Source organism: Tupaia chinensis, unplaced genomic scaffold, assembly GCF_000334495.1.
Source record: "Tupaia chinensis unplaced genomic scaffold, TupChi_1.0 Scaffold146289_1, whole genome shotgun sequence".
Classification (NCBI taxonomy): domain Eukaryota; kingdom Metazoa; phylum Chordata; class Mammalia; order Scandentia; family Tupaiidae; genus Tupaia; species Tupaia belangeri.
In genome coordinates this window covers 1,707,196-1,720,934 of record NW_006206145.1, presented here as the reverse complement: position 1 = coordinate 1,720,934, position 13,739 = coordinate 1,707,196, and the positions used below count along the sequence as shown (strand labels likewise).

General features: G+C 35.8%; 1 non-coding gene across 1 annotated transcript; it reads left to right on the top strand.

Annotated features, from left to right (window-relative positions):
• The first annotated feature begins 3,842 nt into the window (after positions 1-3,842).
• On the top strand, positions 3,843-3,949 carry LOC114006222 (U6 spliceosomal RNA). Its single transcript, XR_003547976.1, has one exon. It is a non-coding gene; the product is annotated as a U6 spliceosomal RNA (small nuclear RNA).
• The last annotated feature ends 9,790 nt before the right edge of the window (positions 3,950-13,739 follow it).

The window sequence follows — 13,739 nt, the reverse complement described above, 5'->3', positions numbered from 1 at the left end:
TGAGAGTCCAGTGACATAATCATTATGCTAATTTCTGGTCCTGAGCATAACAATTTGATCCAATATTTATATGTGTCTCTGAGTAGAACTTTAGAATGTCTATCTATATTATGAACTCATGTCATCTTTTATAAGAATTAATGAAGCTTCTGGCAGGGCAAATGGATTCCTTACCTACCTTATCATGGCATGGTCTCTTAATATTACATTCAGAAAACTCACAAGTTGCTTAATGAACCCATATTCATTTGTAAACTTAGGAGAGCCTGTTTCTAAAGATTCTCTGTTTGAGGAGAAATATAATAATAGCAATAGGAAATGCCTCTTTTTATTTGTGAAAGAAAATGAAAAGGGACAATTAGAAATAGGTTTGTGAGAAGAAAATTATGTGGTTATAGAGCAAAACTGAGATTTAATGATATTCTTGAGCAAAGGAGATTGAATATAAATTAGTTAATTGTTTTGGAATCTAACAATTAACCTCTTTCAAGACTTATTTAAGTTTTATCATAAATAATCATTCCAGGGAATATTTGAAGTAAAGAGTAGTCTCTCATTGACATAGGAGAGAGAACAGTTTGAATCATTTTTTTTTTTTAATTGCTAGAAGACATGTGTACTCCCCAAAAAGAGACAGACAGACAGAAAGAAAGACATGAAAAAAGAAAAATCACTCACAACGGAACATGTTCACCTTGCAATCTCTTCTTTTCTATTTCTCTCTCCAGTCCTGATTGTGGGCATGCACACATGTGTGCCTGACATGCTTTTTGAGCACTTGGGATCTGGGATTCCTTAACCACAAGACTAAAGGACCAGATCCTGAAAATGTGTCGTGTCATGGAGTCAGGCTGACAGAGTTTATTGATTGTAAATGAAATTTTTAAAACTATTTTTTAAAATAATTATTTTATTTTATTAATTTATTAATTTATTTTAATTTGACCAGAGAGAGAAACAGAAAGAGAGAGAGAATGAGAGAAAGGGAGTGGAAATGTGAGAAAGCAAGCCTCCAGGCCTGGGAATTGAACCATGGTCAGTCATGTGGGGGTGTCCAGTGCCTTAATCACTGCACCACCTGCTGGTCCCTGTTTTAACCATTGTAAGACAACTAGAAGGGATTTGATTAATCTGATCTCACAAGGGAGGCTGAATGTCTTTTTTGCTTTTGTGTCTGTTTATTTCCTACTCTTTATATACCATCAGGATACTATTCTTAGAAAGGGGAAGTACTTGCCATCCATCATCAAGATATGGCTGGAACATCAGGTGTCTTTTCCATAAGGCCATCCTGACATACTTACACAGGCCCGCTCATGTCCTGTGAGAACAGCCCCACATCCCAAATAAGCTCTACCAGATAGTGAGATGTATACGACTAAACTGTTTTTTTTATTGCTAGAAGATATATGTACTCCCCAAAAAGAGACAGAGAGACAGAAAGAAAGACATGAAAAAAAAAATCACTCACAACGGAACATGTTCACCTTGCAATCTCTTCTTTTCTATTTCTCTCTCCAGTCTTGATTGTGGGCATGCACACATGTGTGCCTGACATGTTTTTTGAGCCACTTGGGATCTGGGATTCCTTAACCAGAAGACTACAGGACCAGATCCTGAACATGTGCTTTAATTCCTGTTAGGCCACATTGATCTGCCTCCAAAAATTTAAGAGTAATATTGAGTTATTAGGTCCTTGCCAGGAGAATATAAACTAGTTCATCAAAAAAGAAAACAACTAAAGAGAAATGTGCTGTTACACATAGCATATGCATGCATATGCTGAAACGAAAACTATTCTTCTATTTTTCACTTTTCTCCTTCCTAAATTGTAGTGTAGCAATGAAAATGTGACTGCATTTATGCACAAATACATCCCCTTTCCAGGGGACAACTGTTGCCTAAAATAACCCAGGAGAACATTTGGGAATGTCCCAAATTGTAGTTGCTACATCAAATAAATCATGACTACTATTTTGTAATTTAACTATTAAAACATATTAGGAAATATGGCCTGTCATTATTTTGGCAGGAGCACATGATTAAGCAGCTTGGTGAATAGAATGAACAGGTGCTGGGATAAAAATCAGAAAACCCATCCATCTTCATGCTTTCAGAGGAAAATAAACCTTTTGGGAATTTCAAGTACTGCAACATTGTTTTCTTCTTTTGATAGTTCAGTACGTTTTTGATTTTTCAGAGATTCATCTAATAACTTTATGTTAGTTAATGTGGGAGACAATCACATACTGATTGCTTGCAGTGTATCTGTTTCCTCCTTGCTAAACCATGCCCAGCATTAGTGAGGCAGAGAGCTAGTCACTACAGGTTGGCCATTACTGATGTGCACCTATCACTGGGGTACTGCGTGATAAAATCAGACTGTAACTCTGAATGCAGGAGTATGTCTGAATTCCAACATCACACGTTCCTTACTCGTAATGGTTATGAGAAATATTGATTGAATAATTGAATGGGACATTATAATTAATTCAATAGACAGATATTGCTCTAATTTGTGTCATCCTCTCTCTCTGGAATGTCTTCTCTATCCCTTGCCCACACCTCTGACCATGCCAATTAATCCTGTAAACTTTATATCATACATCACCTCTGAAAGGAATCCTTCTCTGGCCATCCATTCTCCAAAGATAATCATTTCACTGAGTTATTTTGCTGTCATGTATGTTTTTACATTGCACGTGTATTTTTTTCTTTCTTTCTTTCCTCCTTTCTTTTCTTCAATTCCTTTGTTTCTCTTCCTTCCTTCCTTCCTTCCTTCCTTTTTTTTCTTTCTTCTTTCTTTCTTTCTTTCTTTCTTCCTTCCTTTCTTTCTTTCTTTCTTTCTTTCTTTCTTTCTTTTCTTTCTTTCTTTCTTTCTTTCTTTCTTTCTTTCTTTCTTTCTTTCTTTCTTTCTTTCTTTCTTTCTTTCTTTCTTTCTTCTTTCTTTCTTTCCTTCCTTCCTTCTCTCTTCCTTCCTTCTTTTTTCCTTCCTTTCTTTCTTTCCTCTTTCTTTCTCTTTCTTTCATTGTTAGAGAAATTGTTTTATATCCTAAATGGTTGCAAGATTATATTACACGTTCATCAATGTTAACTGCTGAATGTTAGCAGTCTCAGCTTTGCATTACCACAAATATGTGGATATACAGGGAACCAGCAGTTAGCGTAATGGCTATGTCGCTGGATTCCCTCGTAGTCGACCACGGTTCGCATCCTGGACCCGGTGGCTTAGAACTCACCCCAGGCGCATGTGTGTGCATGCCCAAGATCACGAGGGGAGAATGGAGTAGAAGGGATTGCGGCATGGCCATCCCCCCGGGGGGTGATTTCTCGCTTTTTGTCTCTATGTCTCTCTCTGTCTGGCAAGCGCATGCGCCCTATAGCAAAAAAAAAAAAAAAAACCCTCAAAAAAAATATGTGGATATACAGAAAGAAAAGCCTAATTTTCTAAATAAATGAGGTCTCTAAAATTTTATGATACATGCCTATCATGGAAAAAAAATGTGTGGATTTCAAACTGTTTTTGTACCAAGATAAACTACTTTAATTCCATTTTCTTATGAACTTATTGAAATTCTTTTATATTTATTATATAACACATATATTGTATCTTGTAACCATTAAAACAGCCTTCATGGAACTAAGCACTATTCAGTCTTACAGTTACCACAATTGAAACACTGATATTTGACATGTGATACTCCATATCCCATGGTTATTACCGGGCTGGGCAAGATTTGAATTCATATAGTTCAAGTCCAAAACACTAATGAAAACTTTTATAAAATAGAAAACTACTGTGGTTTTATTCTCTTTTCTTATTTTACTAACTACAAAACATGGTGCTGACTTCGACAGCACATATACAAACATTGCAATGATGCAGAGAAGATTAACAGGACCCATGAGCAATGATGACATATTAATTTATAAAGTGCTCCATATTTTTGCATTTCTTAATAATAATAAAGGCCATATATTACAAACCCACAGCTAACATTATACTCAGTGAGGAAAAGTTGAAATCTTTTCCATTGAAAGCTGGAACAAGATAAGAATGTTCACTTTCTTTTTTTCTATTCAACATAAAACTAGACGTCTTAGTCAGTGCAATCAGACAAGAGAAGGAAATCAAAGCTATTTAATTTGGAAAGAAAGTTTAACAATTCCTATTTGCAAGTGACATGATTATGTCAATTCAAAAAAAAAAAAAAAAACAAACTAAAGGATCCACCAAAGCACTCCTAAATATGATAAATAAATTCAGTAAATTTGTAAGATACGAAATCCACATACAAAAATCTATGGCATTTTTGTGCACCAACAATAAATGATCTGAGGCAGAAATGAAGAAAGTAATTCTATTTACAATAACCACAGGAAAAAAAATATCTAGGAGTAAATCGAACTAAGATCTCTACAATGAAAACTACATAAACTAAAGAAAGAAATTGATAAAGATACAAAACAAAAACAAACACAAAAATGAAAAGATAGTCCTTGTTCATGGATTGGAAGAATCGATTTAATTAAAATGCCAACACTACCCAAGCTAATCTACAAAAATTTGATGAACTTCTAGAAAAATAACTGTGAGATTATTTGTAGGAATAGAAAAAAAATTACAAAACTATTTTTGAATAACAAAAGACCCCAATCAATGAAATAATACTGTGCAAAATGAATAAAGTTGAAACTTCTTGTTACCTGAGTTAAAAATATATTACAAAGCCATAATAACACAAACAGCATGGTACTAGGACAAAAAGACACATACACCAAAGGAACAGAATAGAGAATTTACAAATATACCTAACAACATATAAATAAGTAAAGTCACCTGATTTTTACAAATGTCTCAAAATAATACACTGTAGAAAAGAGTCTTTTTTGATCATTGGTACTGGTAAAACTAGATACACCTGGAAAGAATAAAATTAGAACTCTATGTTTTACCATTTATAAAAATTAAATAAAAATGTATTGAAGACTTAACATAAACACTAAACTATAGAACTCAAAAAATCAAAGGGAAGTTACTTCAAGATACTGAAGTAGACAAAGATTTCTTAAATAAGACCCCTAATGCATGAGAAACAACATCAAGAAGTAGATAAGAATAATATATCAGGTAAAGACTTTCTACACAACAAAAGAAATAATATAGAGAATGAAGAGACAACTTACAGAAGAGGATAAATTATTTGCACACTATACTTTAGGTAAAGGGTTGAGTATCACAATGTATAAGGAATTTAAACAGCTCACCCACAAAAAGCTAGTAATCTAGCTTAAATATTGGCAGTGAATCTGAATAGACATCTCTCAAAAGAAGACATACAAATAACTTTAAAATATATTAAAAAATACTTGACATCTCTTATCATAGGAGAAATACAAATCAAAACCACAATAAAATATCATCTAGCCGAGAAAGAATGACTACAATCAAAAAAAAAAAACAAGCACAAAATAAAACACACACACAAAAAATCCAGTGCTGTGGAGTGTGGAGGTGGAGGTTAGTAAGAAAAGACATTGTTGGTGAAAATGTAAGTTAGTACAACCACTGAGGAAAACAGTGTGGAAATTTCTTAAAAATCTAAGTACAATTACCATTAGACACAGTAATTCCACTGTTGATTATATTCCCAAAGGAAAGAAAAATCCTGTGTCAGACATTTGTACATCTGTTTACTGCAGCATTATTCACCATAACTAAGACATGCAATCAATTTGAGTGCTCGATGAACAGATTTAAAGTAATAGATTTTTAAAAATGAGGTACATATACACAGTGGAATACTACCTGGCCATCAAGAACAATGATCTCCTACCCTTTAACACAAAATGGACAAAACTAAAAAATGTGATGCTAAGTGAAATAAAATGAGTATGTAAAACAAATACTGTATATTAATACTTACCAAATGTCCTCACTCCAGAGTGGAAACTAAAGGACTCAATAGCATAAAAGTAGAGAGAATAAGTGTAGATTCTAGAAGCTGCACAGAGTAGAGGGGTGGGAGAATTGGGAGAAAATAATTAACAGACGTGAAAAAAAATATATATGTATATATATGATTTGATTATTGTGCATTGTATACAAGGTATAAAAATCCATGCTGTACCTCACAAAGATGTACAATGATTATATGTAAACAAGAAATTACATGGGAACCAGCAGTTAGCGTAATGGCTATGTCACTGGATTCCCACGTAGTCGAACATGGTTCGTGTCCCGGACCCGGTGGCTTAGAACTCACACCGGGCACGTGTGCGTGCGTGCCCAAGATCCCGAGAGGAGAATGGAGGAGAAGGGATTGCAATGTGACCATCCCCCCTGGGGAGTGATTTCTAGCTTTCTGTTTCTAATGTCTCTCTCTGTCTGTCTGGCGAGCACACGCGCCCTATAGTGAAAACCTCTAAAAAAAAAAAGAAGAAATTACAATAAATAGGAACCAGCAGATGGCATAATGTCTATGTCTCTGTACTCCCATGTAGTTGATCACGGTTTGAGTCCTGGACCTGGTGGCTTAAACTCATGCAGGGCACATGTGCGTGCGTGCCCAAGATCCAGAGAGGAGAATGGAGGAGAAGGGATTGCAATGTGACCATCCCCCCTGGGGAGGGATTTCTAGCTTTCTGTTTCTAATGTCTCTCTCTGTCTGTCGGGCGAGCACACGCGCCCTATAGTGAAAACCTCTAAAAAAAAAAAGAAGAAATTACAATAAACAAACTCTATGAAGAAAAGTAGAAAAATTTTAAGTGTACAGCTCACTGAATGTTTGTGAACACAGATGGATAAATTGCACCTGAAACAAGTACCATTTAAAAACACTAGTACTTTGGAGTCATTGACTACCCAAGGCTTAAAAATGACCTGATTGCTAAAATGATGCATACTTATCATTTTTTAACTATACATTGGACTACATTATATGAATATAGCTTTTGTATGTACCTCCTTTCTTTCAGCATTATCATTGTGATTTTCATCCCTTTTTATTTATTATTATTATTATTATTATTATTATTTTGGAGAGGTGGAGAGGATTGTGTTATAGGGCATGTGCACTCACCAGAGAGACAGAAAGCGAGAAGTCACCCCCCAGGGGAGATGGCCATGCCACAGTTCTTTCTCTTCCATTCTCCTCTCGGGATCTTGGGCATGGACGCACACGCACCCAGCATGAGTGTAAACCACCGGGTCTGGGACTTGAACTGCAGTCTACTACATGAGAATCCAGTGACATAGCCATTACACCAACTGCCGGTCCTGATCTCTTTTACTTTATTCTTTTTCATATCATTCCTTTTTATGAATGCATAAAATTTATCACTGTATATCCACGGCATTTTTTGTGCTGGCTATGAGTAATATCACAAATTTCTGTTCTATGTACACATTGGGATATAATGTCTGTGTAATAAGAATTAGTTCTTATTTGCATTAGGATCAAGTTAAATATATATATATATATATATATATATATATATATATACACACACATATATACATATATATAATGCATATGTGTGTATACATACATGCATTGTACAGTTACACATTTGTACACAGTATATGTTATCATATATACACAATCTACAGAATATAAGGTAATGTTCCATATATTGAGTTTAAAACTATATATGAAGTACCAATTCACATCTACTGGGATGACTATAATAAACAAAACGGTAAGAATGTGTCTCGTTTTTCTTTGAAACCTCAACCCTGAATAAATTTGTGTTGGATAAATACATAAAGAAGTTGAAAGATAAAAGGAGAGATCATTTTCAGCTAAAGGAAAGGCTTTGTTGATTAAAGATAAGTTTACAGTGACCCTTTCAATGTATTTGTTTACAATAGTTGCAGAATCTGTATAGAGATAATTAATATATTAGAGCCTGCAGACATTTTTGTTCTCTTAAGTAGATGAAACATTCTCTATATAATCCCGTTTACAAATGGGATTGTTTATCGTATTTTCTTACAATAGATTTTGCACCTGACATTAATTCCTCAATACACTGAATCCTCACAAATTCGTGTAGCTCAAATCGAGTTAATGACAGTGAGGACCACGCACTTTTTCTAAGAAATCAAATGATTTGTTACTATAGTGACAGTTTCAACAAATGTAAGGCTAGTGAGTTAGGGAAACTGGACCTAAAATGAAGGCCTGAAATCAGTCTACAGTAACCGATTGGTAAATCATACCTTGATCTGTTTGAGTCAACCATACAAAGAAAGATGTTTGACCAAATTTCCAGCATTATTATTTCTGAGGGAAAAATGTAGTTTTCAAAGGCCCAACTGAATGGCAGAAATAACTTCAAACACAGCATAATCCTAATTCTACTAGCATGATTTTTTTCCCAGGGGACAATTGTTTGCTGTGAAGCACAAACACATTCAGCTAAAAATCTCAAGCCTCAAAACCCTGCCAAAACTTCTGGAAGTTGTTTTTAAAAAATAGCACACATATAATAAAGTAAAAGAAAATTATGTAGAAAGTAAACAAGATATTACCCAGTACAATGGAACAATGCTTAGGGTTTTTAAAGGAAACAGGTGAGCAGTTTTTCAGAAGTGAAATAGGAGCTTATGGGGAGCAGCAGAAGAGAGAGAGGAGAGAGGAAAGGAAGACCCCACTGTGCTGCACGTACAAATTTCGGAATCTGTGATGAGCAAGCACATGTGTGAGAATGACTTGGGCTGAATATAAAGAGAGGTAGCAATCATTGTTCTCTCTTTTTCTCTCCCATTTCTGCTTATTTCCACAAGTTTTCTCTGGTTTCTTTAGTGACATTATACATCATGAGAAATAGCATGTAACTCCCTTGATGTCTCAAATCCAGAACATCACATGATAAATCAACAGTTTCAGGGGGAAAAAAAGAGAGAAAGAAACAAAGAAACAAAGAGAAAGAGAGAAAAAAAGAGAAAGAAAGAGAAAAGAAGACAGAGAGAAAACAGAAAAATCCAACCTCTTACTTTATGTTTCAAAGTAGATTATCCCACAGTCCACTCGAAGATTCAATTTACTTTCCCCTAGAAGTCTCACAGATACACACACACACACATCCACACACACACACACACACACACACACACACACACACACCCCTGTTCAAATATCTTCCCCTCTTTGCATCCTTGAGTGAATTTCACATGTTTGCTTAAATCAATGTCTTTTTATATCCCATGAATGTAAATGACTGTTCATTACTGAATCATGTTTTGAACTATGCAACTTTTTTCTTGAGAATTTTCATACGATGTAATTAATGATTTCTACTTATTTTCATTATGAAACCACTATATCACTACAGCATGCCCAGTGCTTTGACAAAAGTCCTAATCATCTACACATGCAAGTTCTTGAAAGTTAATCATCTCCATTTTGTTATTGTTCTCTGGCCATGGAGCCTGAGTTCTCGGGCACCATTTTGGATTGACTGCTCTCTAAGTCACCACAGACTAGTTGGCCCATGAATTAAGCTCACTTTCTCTATTTGGTTCCCTTTTTGGTAGCTCACACAAATTCTTTGTTCTTGGTTGTTCTCCTTGATTTTGAAGAACCATGTCCTAGCTCCCTTCTTTCCTGAGACAAAACACCCACAAAGGTTTGTTTTCAGTTTTGTTTTAGTATTTATATGTTTATTCATGTCTTTCTTTTCCCCAATGTTTGATTGCTTAACTGGATATAGAGGTTAATATTCAAAACCACTTTCTCCTAAAATGTTGAAGGCATTATGCACATTACAAGATTTGGACAGTTAGAAGTATGACATTATTTTGGTTTCAAATTCATTTTTGTGCCTTACTTATATCTGGAAGCTTCATAGTGAGCCTTGTTTCAAGTTTTCGAGTTTCATGCTATTGGTTTCTCTTTCTACAATCTGATTGAACTTTCTAAGGATAAAATAAAAATATGCTGTCTCATGGTGGCATGGTCAATGCTGAATTTTTCATTGACTTCTAGTCACTAAAGCGGAAGCATGGGATATTAGAGCTCCTAGTAGAAGCAGTTGTGATATTCATGACTTCATTTCATGAGCATTGTTCTTGCCTCAGGTAATGACTTCCATAAGCACCCTCTTTTTAAAAGTAAAGACAAGAAATAATAATGAAGCCATTTTAGTGTACATTCTCTAATAAGTGTAATACTTCTGTTCTGATGTTTAATTATTTTTTTGGGGGGGCCAACCCAGTCCCCTTTATGACTATGTAATAACACTTAGGGAAACAGTCCTGAGCAATAGATCCAGATCCCACAAAATGACACTCATTAGTATACTTGTTTAACTCTCTGAGATGTAATAGTCAGACCTGAAAGGCATTACAAAAGCCACTAATATGACAAGATATTAAGGAGAATAATAGAGAGGTAAGAAATTTATAGGACACAGAAATGGAATATGATCTGTTGTTGATAACATGTAGAGTATTCTCAACTGGACTGATGTGAAGTGTATTCACACTGGGAGAATTCTCTTTACAAGCAAAGTGATGTATAGTGATTGAATGTATAAAAGCAATAAAAATAAAATAATTTTAAAAAATGCTTGGGTTCCAAACTACACCTTCTGAATGAGACACTCTGATGAGTGGCAACGCAGGCACTGTACATTTGTATAAGAAACTCTCTGGGTGATTCTCATCTCGAGAAAGGTTGAGATTCATGATTCTAACTTACATGTGCTCCTTCAACAGATATACTTAACAAATTATTTGGCTCTACAAAAAAAAAAAAATGACATAGAATATTGGGCACATAAAAAGAAACCGAACTAAAACACAGACACAAAGCAGCACTCAGAAAACCGTCTATCCCTAATGCCTCTTAAGTCATAAATTGCAGGTGTATGCTCTTCTTGTCTGGCTTGATGGCTGTCACTGCTGCCAAGTCTTATTCTTCCACTGAGGGCCCTTTTCTCAAGGGGCTCATCAGCAGCCAGAGTTGTTGGGCAGATGTGCAGAAAAGCACCCCCTGCTTTCTCTTTCAAAGGTTAAGTGGGCTCCAGAGGGAAGGAGCAGCATGAAGGACAGGCACGCACATTCTGTGTCACCTCCTTGTTTGTGACAGCATGGTATCCCCAGGCACAAAGCAGCTCCATATTTTTTTTTCTTAAAATGTAGTTTTTCCCTAACATGATCTTCTTCCTGGAAGTTTCTACTTAAAAGTATCTTTAATGTTTGTTTTCTATCTGTAAATGGATTCATTCCTTCCTGTGTCAAACTTTTAATGAGCACTGCTTTTCATTTTTGGAAAGATTAAAATATCACATCTCCACCTGTGAGTGACAAGGGATACTTGCTCACCTGCCTGATGAGGCTGAGCCTCATGTACATTGCTGTGAAAATAATGCCCTTCCATGCCATTTAGAGCTAAGCTTGTTGTCAGACCAACTGCAAAATATCCATGATCATAAGCATTTTCTGTTTTTTTTTTTGGGGGGGGGAAGGAAGGCTCATCAGTTGATTTAATTTTTAAAATCAATTAATTTATTTATTCAATCACTATATATCATTATAGCTTGTAAAATACATTTTTCTAGCATCCCGTTGTGTTGTTAAAGGATCATAGGCTCAGGTCTTTTCCCTGAAGATTTGTATTCACTTAGGCTGATGGTTTACTCACAATTTCTTTTTTAAAGTTGCATTAGATGATAGTTCACATGATTTATTTATTTACTTATTCATTTTGCTAGAAGGCATGTGTACTCAGCAGAGAAAAAGAGAGAAGATAACACACTCCACAGGGCATGGCCACCCTGCAATCCTCTCTCCTTCATCTCTCTCTGCTTTTCAGATTTTGAGCATGCAATTTACACTCTTAGTGTATTTCTCAAGCTTCTGGATCTAGAACTCAAACTGTAGGTTCAGACATGTGAATTTGGCTGCCTGCCTTACCCACCAGGCCACTGAGCCAACCCCAAATTCATATGATTTTTTAAAGATCAAGAAAAATTCCAATGAACAAAGAAAGTTGAAAGTTGTAACTCTCCAAAGCTAGATGTAACATAGAGAAAGGCCAATATAGAGCTGGACTGGTAGTGAAAGTCATACCCAAGCTATCGCTCAGCCAGACTGTCACAGAGCTCTCTAAACCAGCACTGAGTCAATGTTAAAGTGGTAACTAGCAGATGCTGTAGGTTGATTTTTAAAATTCTGTTTTGTGTTTGAACATGGCATTCTCTTAGACTAAGTTATTTCACCTTGTGAGACATAAAAACATTCTTTGGTATTCAATATCACATACTCTAGAAGGCTCCCAAAGCTCCCACCATCCAGTACCCTCACCAGAGCTTGCTCTTCCACGTTCTAGTCAGAAACCCAGACCTGCACCTTACTGTGCAATACTGCATTGTTTGGATCTTACACTTCACACGGATTGTGACTCTTACATGCTTTATATGCTCTCAGGAGTTGCTGAGTGGATGAATAGATGAATAATGGATCAATAAAACTATTATTGCATGTGCATATCTGAGGTCAAGTAAGTCCATACAACTCCCTAGATTTTGAGCAAGATTTGGAAAGAATGAGACTCAGTGATAGAAGAGACTTGACAGGAAAGAGGAAGTCCATGGTATTCACAAGCAGTTTTCCAACTTTGGCAGCTCTATTTTTCCTTAAATAAAATGCATATCAAACCCTAAGTACAAAATAGATAAAAGATGGGTTGGTAGATGGTGTGGTGTTTAGGGTGCTGGACTGCCACATGACCGACTGTGATTTGAATCCTGGACTTGAAGGCTTGCTTTCTTTCTGTCTCTCTCTCTGTCTCACTCTGCTCAAATTGAATATTAATAATAATGAACAAAATAGATGGGTAATTCTTTAAAAATAGATAAAAGAAGAATGAGGAAGAGGTTTACCAACTGTTTGACATTTTCCCCTTTACCCTAGGAACCAGGACTCTAAATAGTGCTATGTTACAAAGTGAAGTTTGTGAACAACTGAAATAACTTTGACCCCGGATTACAAATTCACAGGATCTCCGACTAGAGGAGTCACACAGCTTTACTAACGCTTCGATTCTCTGCGCTTGCACCATTAAGTTGATGTTGCTGGGGACTCTTGGCCACATTTATTCATACTTAATAAATAAGTTTACTTATTCCGCATGCATGGCAATTTACCCTTAAAATCAACAGAAATGTAATGTGTCTGAGGTTTCCCATTGTCCCTCTGTTCCCTCGTCCTACTGTCATCCTGTAGACTGGTTCTAAAAACTGGGTTCTTGTTTTAATTCTTGTTCCCACAACTTCATACCATTTTACTTTTCTAGAAAAGACCAACACTCTTAGAATTTATTCACAGTTCAATACAGAAATTCTTCTGGGCCTGTGCTTCTACTAAGACCTGTCTCACGTTAACTTGGAGCATAGAGTCTACTTGGTAGTCTCACGTTGGGCCCATGCGTCTGTTCCGATAACCTGTTTGTTTGAAGCACTTGCTGTTTCATGTGGAAGGCTCAACTCTTAAGACTCCAGGCTATTACTCAGTCCTGCATACTGTTAAAAGAGTGGTGAAATAGGCCATCTCGAAATATGTCCCTTTGGCATAAGGATTATTTTGAGCTAAATGAACTTGAAAAATAGCAGAAAAAAGAAGAAAAGTTTAATCTCTACTTCCTTCCTGACAACAATACATGAAAGCTTCCTTTAAAAGAAGTCCTCTCTATATAGATAAGGGAAACATTCTTTGAAGGGGAGTTAGAGCT